Raw genomic sequence first — 11,195 nt, 5'->3', positions numbered from 1 at the left:
TGTCCCAGCACATCTGGGTCTGTCCCGGCACATCTGGGTCTGTCCCAGCACATCTGGGTCTGTCCCGGCACATCTGGGGCTCTCCCGGCACATCTTGGCCTGTCCCGGCACATCTGGGTCTGTCCCGGCACATCTGGGTCTGTCCCGGCACATCTGGGCTTGTCCCGGCACATCTGGGGCTCTCCTGGCACATCTGGGCTTGTCCCAGCACATCTGGGGCTCTCCCGGCACATCTGGGCCTGTCCTAGCACATCTGGGTCTGTCCCGGCACATCTGGGGCTCTCCCGGCACATCTGGGGCTCTCCCGGCACATCTGGGCTTGTCCCGGCACATCTGGGCCTGTCTCAGGCGGCGGCTGCGGCCAGGCCAGGTGTGCGGGGAGGGAAGGTGGGATCCTGCGAGCCTGAATGGGACCCACAGAGCCAAAATGGGATCCACTGGCATGGAACGGGATCCATGGAGACAGAACAGGACCCACACAGCCAAAATGGGATCCACCGAGCTAAAATGGGATCCACTGGCATGGAAAGGGATCCACTGAGCTGGAATGGGACCCACACAGCCAAAATGGGATCCACCGAGCTGGAACGAGATCCACTGAGCTGGAACGGGATCTACTGAGTCAGAACAGGATCCACTGAGCTGGAACGGGATCCACTGAGCTGGAATTGGAGATGAAATGGGATGCACCGAGCTGGAACAGGATCCCCTGTTCAGCACAGGATCCCATCCCAGCACAGGATCCCCTGTTCAGCACAGGATCCCATCCCAGCACAGGATCCCATCCCAGCACAGGATCCCCTGTTCAGCACAGGATCCCATCCCAGCACAGGATCCCCTGTTCAGCACAGGATCCCATCCCAGCACAGGATCCCACTCCAGCACAGGATCCCCTGTTCCCAGCACAGGATCCCATTCCAGCACAGGATCCCATCCCAGCACAGGATCCCATTCCAGCACAGGATCTCCTGTTCCAGCACAGGATCCCATTCCAGCACAGGATCCCATCCCAGCACAGGATCCCATTCCAGCACAGGATCCCATCCCAGCACAGGATCCCACTCCAGCACAGGATCCCCTGTTCAGCACAGGATCCCATGTACCCAGCACAGGATCCCATGATCCAGCACAGGATCCCCTGTTCCAGCACAGGATCCCATCCCAGCACAGGATCCCATCCCAGCACAGGATCCCCTTTCCAGCACAGGATCCCATTCCAGCACAGGATCCCATCCCAGCACAGGATCCCCTGTTCAGCACAGGATCCCATTCCAGCACAGGATCCCATCCCAGCACAGGATCCCCTGTTCAGCACAGGATCCCATTCCAGCACAGGATTCCATTCCAGCACAGGATCCCATTCCAACACAGGATCCCCTGTTCCAGCACAGGATCCCATCCCTGCACAGGATCCCCCAGGAACAAGAGTGCACCAGGCCTCAGGGACAGGAACTAAGCCAGTCTCACACTGGCTGGTGGGTGCCCATGGGATTGGGATCATGTCCTGCAGGATTGGATCATGTCCCATGGGATTGGGATCGTGTCCTGCAGGATTGGATCATGTCCTGTGTGATTTGGGATCATAATGTCTCATGGGATTGGGATCATGTCCTGTGGGATTGGGATCATGTCCTGTGGGATTGGGATCATGTCCTGCAGGATTGGGATCATATCCCGTGGGATTGGGATCATGTCCTGTGGGATTGGGATCATGGTGTCCCATGGGATTGGGATCATGTCCTGCAGGATTGGGATCATGTCCCATGGGATTGGGATGGTGTCCCGTGGGATTGGGATCATGTCCCGTGGGATTGGGATCATGTCCTGCAGGATTGGGATCATGTCCCGTGGGATTGGGATCATGTCCTGCAGGATTGGGATCATGTCCCGTGGGATTGGGATCATGTCCTGTGGGATTGGGATCATGTCCTGTGGGATTAGGATCATGGTGTCCCATGGGATTGGGATCATGTCCTGCAGGATTGGATCATGTCCCATGGGATTGGGATCATATCCCGTGGGATTGGGATCATATCCCATGGGATTGGGATCATGGTGTCCCGTGGGATTGGGATCATGGTGTCCCGCGGCTCCGGGAGCTCAGCTCTGGGATTTGCTCCCCTCCCCCAGTGGCAGCCGGGCCAGCACCTCAGGAACGGGCGGGAGGGGACCCCAGATCCCGGAACGGGCGGGAGGTGACCCCAAATCCCGGAACGGGCGGGAGGGGACCCCAAATCCCGGCCCCGGCTCCGGGGCTTGACAGGAGCGGGGGTGGGGCAGCGGGGGTGGGGCCGGCAGGAAGCGCCGGGCTGGGATTCCTGGGATTCCTGAGATTTCTGGGAATTCTGTGCCGATATCCGTGCTGATGTCTGTGATTTCTCTGCTGATTTCCGTGTTGGTTTCCGTGCTGGTTTCTGTGATTTCTGTGCCGATATCCGTGCTGGTTTCCGCGATTTCTGTGCTGGTTTCTGTGATTTCTGTGCTGATTTTCCTGCTGATTTCTCTGCTGATTTCTCTGCTGGTTTTTGTGATTTCTGTGCTGATTTCTGTGCCGATTTCCTTGCTGGTTTCTGTGATTTTTCTGCTGATTTCTGTGCTGGTTTCCATGCTGGTTTCTGTGATTTCTGTGATTTCTGTGCCGATATCCGTGCTGGTTTCTGTGATTTCTGTGATTTCTCTGCTGATTTCTGTGCTGGTTTCTGTGATTTCTGTGCTGATTTCTGTGCCGATCTCCTTGCTGGTTTCTGTGATTTCTGTGCCGATTTCCTTGCTGGTTTCTGTGATTTCTGTGGTTTCCTTGCTGGTTTCTGTGATTTCTGTGCTGATTTCTGTGCCGATTTCCTTGCTGGTTTCTGTGATTTCTGTGCTGGTTTCCGTGCTGGTTTCTGTGATTTCTGTGGTTTCCTTGCTGGTTTCTGTGATTTCTGTGCTGATTTCTGTGCTGGTTTCTGTGATTTCTGTGCTGATTTCTGTGCCGATTTCCTTGCTGGTTTCTGTGATTTCTGTGCCGATTTCCTTGCTGGTTTCTGTGATTTCTGTGCCGATTTCCTTGCTGGTTTCTGTGATTTCTGTGCCGATTTCCTTGCTGTTTTCTGTGATTTCTCTGCTGATTTCTGTGCTGGTTTCTGTGATTTCCCTGCTGATTTCCTTGCCGGTTTCCGCGATTTCTGGCGCTGCCCCTCGGCAGGCGGGATCCACCCCCTGACTTTTTTGGATGCCGTTTCCTGGCAGCTCCCTCGGTCTGTGCTGAGCTGAGCAGCGCTCCCACAATCCCGCGGCTGCCGCGAGAGCAGGCGGCTCGAAATGGCTATTTTGGGAAATCCAAAGTGAAGGGAGGAAGAGGAAGAGGAGAAGGAGAAGGAGAAGGAGAAGGAGAAGGAGAAGGAGAAGGAGAAGGAGAAGGAGAAGGAGAAGGAGAAGGAGAAGGAGAAGGAGAAGGAGAAGGAGAAGGAGAAGGAGAAAGAAGGAGAAGGAGAAGGAGAAGGAGAAGGAGAAGGAAGAGGAAGAGGAGGAGGGGAGGAAGGAGAAAGCGAATTCGCTTTCGTGAGCACGGAGATGGTTCAGAGGATTGCACTGGGGGAGAGGCACAGGAAAACGAGGGTGATTCATTTTCAGCCCCGGGGAGGAGCTGGGAAGGATCCCGGAGGAGCTTTGGGTTCCTGGGGAGCGTGGGGCTGGAATGTCCCCCTGAACCCACCTGGATTTCCCATGGTGGGAGCTGATCCCCCCAGACATTCCCACCGTCCAGCAGAGTCTAAAAATTCCTCCAGCAAAACCCAACCAGGAAATAAAAATAAAAAACCAACCTCACAAAAATCCACTTTTTGTACTTCGGCTGCAAACAGGGGGTGAACCACGGGGATTTGTTTTCCTGGGGGGAATTTGGGCAGGGAAACGTTCCCGGGTGTGGCTCAGGTTTTGGGGAGTGAATCCTTCCCTCATCCCTTCCCTCCCTCCTCCCTCCATCACCCTGGACCAGCCCGAATTGAATTTCCATGGCTACATCAATAAAATCCCTTTTATTTAAGCATAAAGGAAAAGCAGAAATTACAAAGACACGATTTTCTCCCCTCCTATTCCCCCCCCCCCGCTTTTTTTTTACTACCACCAGATTATTTACAAATCCGTTGAAATTGGATAGAACTCGGTTCATACCCGTTTGCTGCTCGGGGAGGGAATTACAAGATAATCAGATCAGTGATAAAAGCGAGAAGTAGGTGTGTGTTTAATGACTTTTTCCCCCACAGAGCCGTGAAGGAAGATTGGAGGAAAAGGAAACAAAACCTCCAAAGGCTCCCGGGGTCGGAGGGCTCCGACAGCACCCGGGGGTGGCAGGGAAATAATTTAAATAAATTGTACCTTGAATTAAAATTTTAAACTGCTGCAGGTGCTGGAGGCGAGGTGGGAAGTGCTGTGGGGACATTCCTGGGGTCACACGGGGGTGGCACAGCCCTGCTGGGACAGGAATTTCCCTTCTGAGCAGGGAGAAACTCGGGGAAAGTGGTTTTTATTTTGGAAAAGTGAATTTTTGCACTCTGGATAAGCGGGTTTATCCCCTCTGAGTCTGGAAAGGGGAGAGCTCAGGGTCTGCCCGCGCTGCTTTTCCTTCTCCAGGTTTTTCCCGGCTGGAATGAGCAGGGACACAACTGCAGGACCCGCCGCGCCCGCCAGAGGCTGCTGGTGCCGTTTGGAACCGGCCCGAATTCCAGTTCATCCCTCCCGAATTCCAGCTTTATCCTATGCAGAATTCCAGCTTTATCCTATGCAGAATTCCAGCTTCATTCCTCCCGAATTCCAGCTCCATCCTCTCCTGAATTCCAGCTTCATCCTTCCCAGAACTCCAGTCTCATCCTCTCCCGAATTCCAGCTTCATCCTTCCCAGAACTCCAGTCTCATCCTCTCCCGAATTCCAGCTTTATCCTATGTAGAATTCCAGCCCCATCCTCTCCCGAATTCCAGCTTCATCCTCTCCCAAATTCCAGCTTCATCCTCTCCAGAATTCCAGCTCCATCCTTCCCGAATTCCAGCTTCTTCCTTTCCCGAATTCCAGCTTCATCCTCTCCCAAATTCCAGCTCCATCCTCTCCCGAATTCCAGCCTCATCCAAATCCCAGCTCCATCCTGATTTCCTGATCCCTTTGCAAGATCTCCCTGATCCCTTCCCAGGGTCTTGTTGATCCCAGGATCTCCCCAATCCTTTTCCTGGATTCCCTGATCCCTTTCCAGGATTTCCCGATCCATTTCCAGGATCCCCTTGATCCCAGGATCCCCCTGAGCTCTTTCAGAGTTCCCTGATCCATTTCCAGGATCCCCCGATCCGTTTCCAGGACAGGTTTGGGGCAGTGACCTCAGCAATGTCCCCGTTGTCCCTTCCTGCTCCTTCCCTGGGGATTTTGTGGCTCTGTCACCCCTTGTCCTTTTTTGGGACAGAGCCTGGAGGGGCTTGGTGGCAATGGCACAAATTCGTGATTCTGTGATGCCAATGCCCAGGTGAGACCCCATTTCGGGATTCTGTGGCTCTGCCACCCCTTACTCTTTTTTTTGGGAGCAAGCCTGCAGAGGTTTGGCGGCCACAGCCCAAATTTTGGGATTCTGTGGCTTCCCCGTTTCCCGGGAAGAGCCCAAAACATCACCCAAACCCCACCTGGGCACGGCGTGGGGGGAATTCTGAACCCCCCCAGGTAAAACCCCTCAGATTCCCCAGGTCAGGGCTCACCATGGAAACCCCTGGATGTAAACCAGGGAACGGGAACCCGGAGAATCCCAAATGCTGCGGGATCGGGGCTGGTCCCGGCCGTTTCCTGCCAGGTAAGGCCAGGCTGGAACCAGCGGGCTGCGATTGATGCATTGCCATAGTTACTGAGCGCTCTGCGCCCCGAGCAGCGGGGATCGATCCTCAGCTCCCCTTCCCATGGAAATTCAGCCGCGAATCGCTGGATCCATCCTGCCAGGGATTCATCCTGCCAGGGGTTCATCCTGCCCGGGATTCCTGGGATTCATCCTGCCCGGGATTCATCCTGCCAGGGGTTCCTGGGATTCATCCTGCCAGGGATCCATCCTGCCAGGGGTTCATCCTGCTCGGGATCCATCCTGCCAGGGATCCATCCTGCCAGGGGTTCATCCTGCCCGGGGTTCCTGGGATTCATCCTGCTCGGGATCCATCCTGCCCGGGATTCCAGGGATTCATCCCGACAGGGTCTCATCCTGTCCAGGATTCCAGGGATTCATCCTGCTCGGGATTCATCCTGCCAGGGATTCCAGAGATTCATCCTGCTCGGGATTTATCCTGCCAGGGATTCCAGGGATTCATCCTGCCTGGGATTCATCCTGCCCGGGATTCCTGGGATTCATCCTGCCAGGGATCCATGCTGCCAGGGTCTCATCCTTCCCAGGATTCCGGGGATTCATCCAGAGAGGGTCTCATCCTGCCAAAATCCATCCTGCCAGAGATTTATCCTGCCAGGGGTTAATCCTGCCAGAGATTCCTGGGATTCATCCTGCTCGGGATTCATCCTGCCAGGGTATCATCCTGACCAGGATTCCGGGGATTCATTCAGAGAGGGTCTTATCCTGCCAGGGGTCCATCCTGCCAGGGATTCCTGGGATTCATCCTGCCCGGGATTCCAGGGACTCATCCTGTCCAGGATTAATTCTGCCCGGGATTCATCCTGCCCAGGATTTCAGGGATCCATCCTGCCCGGGATTCATCCCGACAGGATCCATCCCGCCAGGGTCACATCCTGCCAGACTCCATTCTGCCAGGGATTCATCCTGCCAGGATCCATCCTGCCCGGGATCCATCCTGCCAGGGATTTCAGGGATTAATCCTGCCAGGATCCATCCTGCCCGGGATCCATCCTGCCAGGGATTCCTGGGATCCATCCTGCCAGGGTCTCATCCTGTCCAGGATTCCAAGGATTCATCCCCACAGGATCCATCCTGCCAGGGATTCATCCTTCCCGGGATCCATCCTGCCCGGGATTCCAGGGATTCATCCTTCCCAGGATCCATCCTGTCCAGGATTCCAGGGGTTCATCCAGACAGGATTTTATCCTTCCAGGGATTCGTCCTGTCTGGAATTCATCCTGCCCGGGTCTCATCCTGCCCAGCAGTTGTGTGGCTTGGAAACAGAATTATCTGAGCACATCAAGGAGACAAAATGAGGAGGAATTTCTCCACGGAAAGGGTGGTCAGGCACTGAAAGGGGCTTGGAAGTGTCCGAGGATCCCCTGGAATTGTCTGAGGATCCCCTGGAGGTGTCCAAGGATTCCCTGGAGGTGTCCAAGGATTCCCTGGAATTATCCAAGGATCCCCCGGAGGTGTCCAAGGATCCCCTGGATGTGACACTCCCTGCCCTGGGCTGGGGACAAGGCCAGGATCAAAGGCCTGGTTTGACGATTTTGGAATTCTTCCCCATTCTCAGGGATTCCATCCTGATCCAGGAGAGACCAGCAGAGCCTCCCTTCCCTGGAGATCATGGAGATCACGGAGGAAATTCCCAAATCCCGAAATCTCCCTGAAAATTCCAGGCGGGTTCCGTCAAAACCCAGCTCTCCAAATTTCCTCCTCCTCCTCCTGCTCCTGTCTCCCGCAGGATCGGATTTCCAGCTCCGCGGTTTTATCGGCGCCGGCAGAGGTTTCACTCCCAATAAACCTTTCACGACCCGCGATTAAACCTCGATAATGGAAATGTTCCCTGGCCTGCGAGGGAGGGGAAAGGGGAGATGGAGAGCTGGGAAAAGGGGCTGGGAGGAGCTCAGAGCAGCGCTGAAATCACGGAATGGTTTTGGGTGGGATTTAAATCCCAAAATCCCAAATCCCACCCCCTGCCATGGGGCAGCTTCCCCTAATCCGGGTTTGCTGCTAATTAAAATAATTATCATTAAAACCCTCATTCCGGGCAAGGAATTCCATTCGGTGAAAAACATTCAGGAGTTGAGAATCCTGAGCAGAATCCTCTTTTCCTGCTGGAATTGGGGGATGTGGAATTTTAATTCTGGGGAGCAAAATGGGATTTTTTTCCTCCCAGTCTTGGCTTCTCTGTGGGGCTGAATTCCCAAATTTCTCTGGAAGGGAAGAAGGGAAGGAAAGGGAAAGGGAAAGGGAAAGGGAAAGGAGGAATTCCCAAGCCGGGGATGCTCCTGCCGGGAGATTTATGGGATGTTTTCAGCTCTCCCCATCCCCGCGGGTGTTTATTGGCTTTTCCTTGGATAACTCAAGCTGCTCCCGAGGCTTCCTGTGCCATTAACGCCCTCCGAGAATTAATTAGGGTTCGAGCCAGGGCTTTGTAAACCAGGCATGGGTTTGTTCTGGGAAAACTCCGAGGGCCAAAGGACAGGGGAAAAACGGGATCAGAACTCATCCAGGGGGAATGAGCGAGGAATTCCCGGAAAAACGGGATCAGAACTCATCCAGGGGGAATGAGGGAGGAATTCCAGGAAAAACGGGATCAGAACTCATCCAGGGGGAATGAGCGAGGAATTCCCGGAAAAACGGGATCAGAACTCATCCAGGGGGAATGAGCGAGGAATTCCAGGCCGTGGCAGCAGCAGGATTCAGTCCGGGAAAGGATGGATAAAAAACCCATCCCATAAATTCACTCCTTCAGCTGAAATCCGTGGGGAAGTGGAACCGAGCACCTGGGCTCGGGTGGGAGCGGCGGATCCTGGAGGATTTTTTTAGGGAGCGCTGAGGATTCGGCTCTGGCTGCTGCAGAAATCGGCGATAAATCCTCGGGATTGGGGCGGGAGCAGCGGCGGCAGGGACGGGGATTCCGAGCGGATCCCGGGGATTTGCGGATCAGCCACTCCTCACGGGAACGAAGCTCGCAGCTTTATCATCCCCATGTTTTCACCCCAAATTTTGGGATGTTTCTGACAGCACAATGAGCCTGGTGCTGGAAAAGGCTCCAGAGGGAGGTGAACCCACACCTGGCGCTGTTTGTCACCCCTCCCTCCTGGAAATCCGGGAATTTCCCCGCTGGAATTCTGTCCCGAACAGTTTTGCTGCTAAGGGAGGAGGGATTGGTTCCCCTGAGTTTCCCCCCCGATTTTCCACCCTTCTCTCTCCATCCCGCACATTCTGATCCCGCTTTTCCTCCCAGATCTCAGAAATTCCCGAGAGAAATCCACAATTATGGATTCCTCCTGCCTGGCGAGAAGTTTTTTTTTTTTTTTTTTTTTTTTTTTTTTACGAGGCTTTTACTCCTTCCATCATAAATTAAACTCCCATTTTCTCTCCTGCTCACTCCTCGCCCTTGAATTCCCCCCTTTTCACCTGAGTGGAATTTTCGCTGGAGGTGTTTAATGCCCCTCTAATCCCCGCGTTCCCCGGGGGCACCAAAGCTGCTTTACAAACCCATAAATCCAGCAGGATAAAGTGCATTTTTATTATTCCCGTTGCCATGAAAGTCCGAAAAAACCGCGGCCTAATGTGATGCAGTCAATAACAAATTTGCCTAATGGTCCCACTTATCCTGGGAAAAGCACCTGGGAAGGGATTTGTAGGGGTGGGGAGGAGAATCCTGAGGGTGGGGAGACAGTGGGGTCATCCGGGTGGGTTTGGGGTCACCCAGGTGGGTTTGGGATCACTCAGGTGGGTTTGGGGTCGCTGTACCGGGTTTGGGGTCGCTGTGCCGGGTTTGGGGTCACCCAGGTGGGTTTGGGGTCACTCAGGTGGGTTTGGGGTCAGCCACTGTTCTGTTGCGGTTTTGGGGTCTCTGTACCGGGTTTGGGGTCGCTGTGCCGGGTTTGGGGTCACACAGGTGGATTTCGGGTCATCCGGGTGGGTTTGGGGTCACTCAGGTGGGTTTGGGGTCACGCAGGTGGGTTTGGGGTCGCTGTGCCGGGTTTGGGGTCACCCAGGTGGGTTTGGGATCACTCAGGTGGGTTTGGGGTCACCCAGCTGGGTTTGGGGTCATCCGGGTGGGTTTGGGATCACCCAGCTGGGTTTGGGGTCATCCGGGTGGGTTTGGGATCACCCAGCTGGGTTTGGGGTCATCCGGGTGGGTTTGGGATTACTCAGGTGGGTTTGGGGTCGCTGTGCCGGGTTTGGGGTCACACAGGTGGGTTTGGGGTCACCCCGATGTGTTTGGGGTCACTCAGGTGGGTTTGGGGTCAGCCACCCGGTTTTGGGGTCGCTGTACCGGGTTTGGGGTCGCTGTGCCGGGTTTGGGGTCACACAGGTGGATTTCGGGTCACTCGGGTAGGTTTGGGGTCATCCGGGTGGGTTTGGGGTCACCCAGCTGGGTTTGGGGTCACGCAGGTGGGTTTGGGGTCACCCAGGTTGGTTTGGTGTCACACAGGTGGGTTTGGGGTCACTCAGGTGGGTTTGGGGTCATCCGGGTGGATTTGGGGTCACCCAGGTTGGTTTGGGTTCACTTGGGTGGGTTTGGGGTAACACAGGAGGGTTTGGGATCACCCCGATGTGTTTGGGGTCACCCAGCTGGGTTTGGGGTCGTCGTGCCGGGTTTGGGGTCGCTGTTCCGGGCAGAGCAGGACCCTCGTTCCCCCTCCTCCCTCCCGGAATTCCCCCGGGCCGAGCCTGTCGGGACGAGCCTTTCCCGGGATCTTTGGGGGCGCTTTTGGGGGGGCAGGGGGGTTTTTGGGCAGCCGGGAATGGCGGGAATGGCGGGAATGGCGGGAATTGCGGGAATTGCGGGAATGGCGGGAATGGCGGGAATTGGCGGGAATGGCGGGAATGGCGGGAATTGCGGGAATTGCAGGAATTGCAGGAATTGCGGGAATGGCGGGAATGGCGGGAATGGCGGGAATTGCGGGAATGGCGGGAATGGCGGGAATTGCGGGAATGCGGGAATTGCGGGAATAGCGGGAATTGCGGGAATTCAGGAATTGCGGGGTTTGGAGCAGCGCTAGGTGGCAGGAGTCAGTCGCGGCAGGGAGGGAGGGAGGGAGGGAGGGAGGGAGGGATGAGCTCCCCGGCCCTGGGATCGGGGCTGGAATTCTGCCCCGCGCTCCCAGGACGCGCTCAGGGGCCAAAATCCCTCCCGCAGGGAGACCCCGGGACCCGCATCCCGCATCCCGCATCCTGCCCCGGGATGGGAATTTGGGAGCTCTGAGAGCAGGGACGGGTCCGGGACGTGCTCGGGAGGCTGCTTGGGGTGGGGGCTGTGGGTTTGGGATCTGTGGGGTTTGGGGTCTGTGGGGTTTGGGATCTGTGGGGTTCGGGATCTGTGGG

Source organism: Oenanthe melanoleuca, chromosome 22, assembly GCF_029582105.1.
Source record: "Oenanthe melanoleuca isolate GR-GAL-2019-014 chromosome 22, OMel1.0, whole genome shotgun sequence".
NCBI classification, from domain to species: Eukaryota; Metazoa; Chordata; class Aves; order Passeriformes; family Muscicapidae; genus Oenanthe; species Oenanthe melanoleuca.
Note: the sequence above shows the minus strand (reverse complement) of the source record.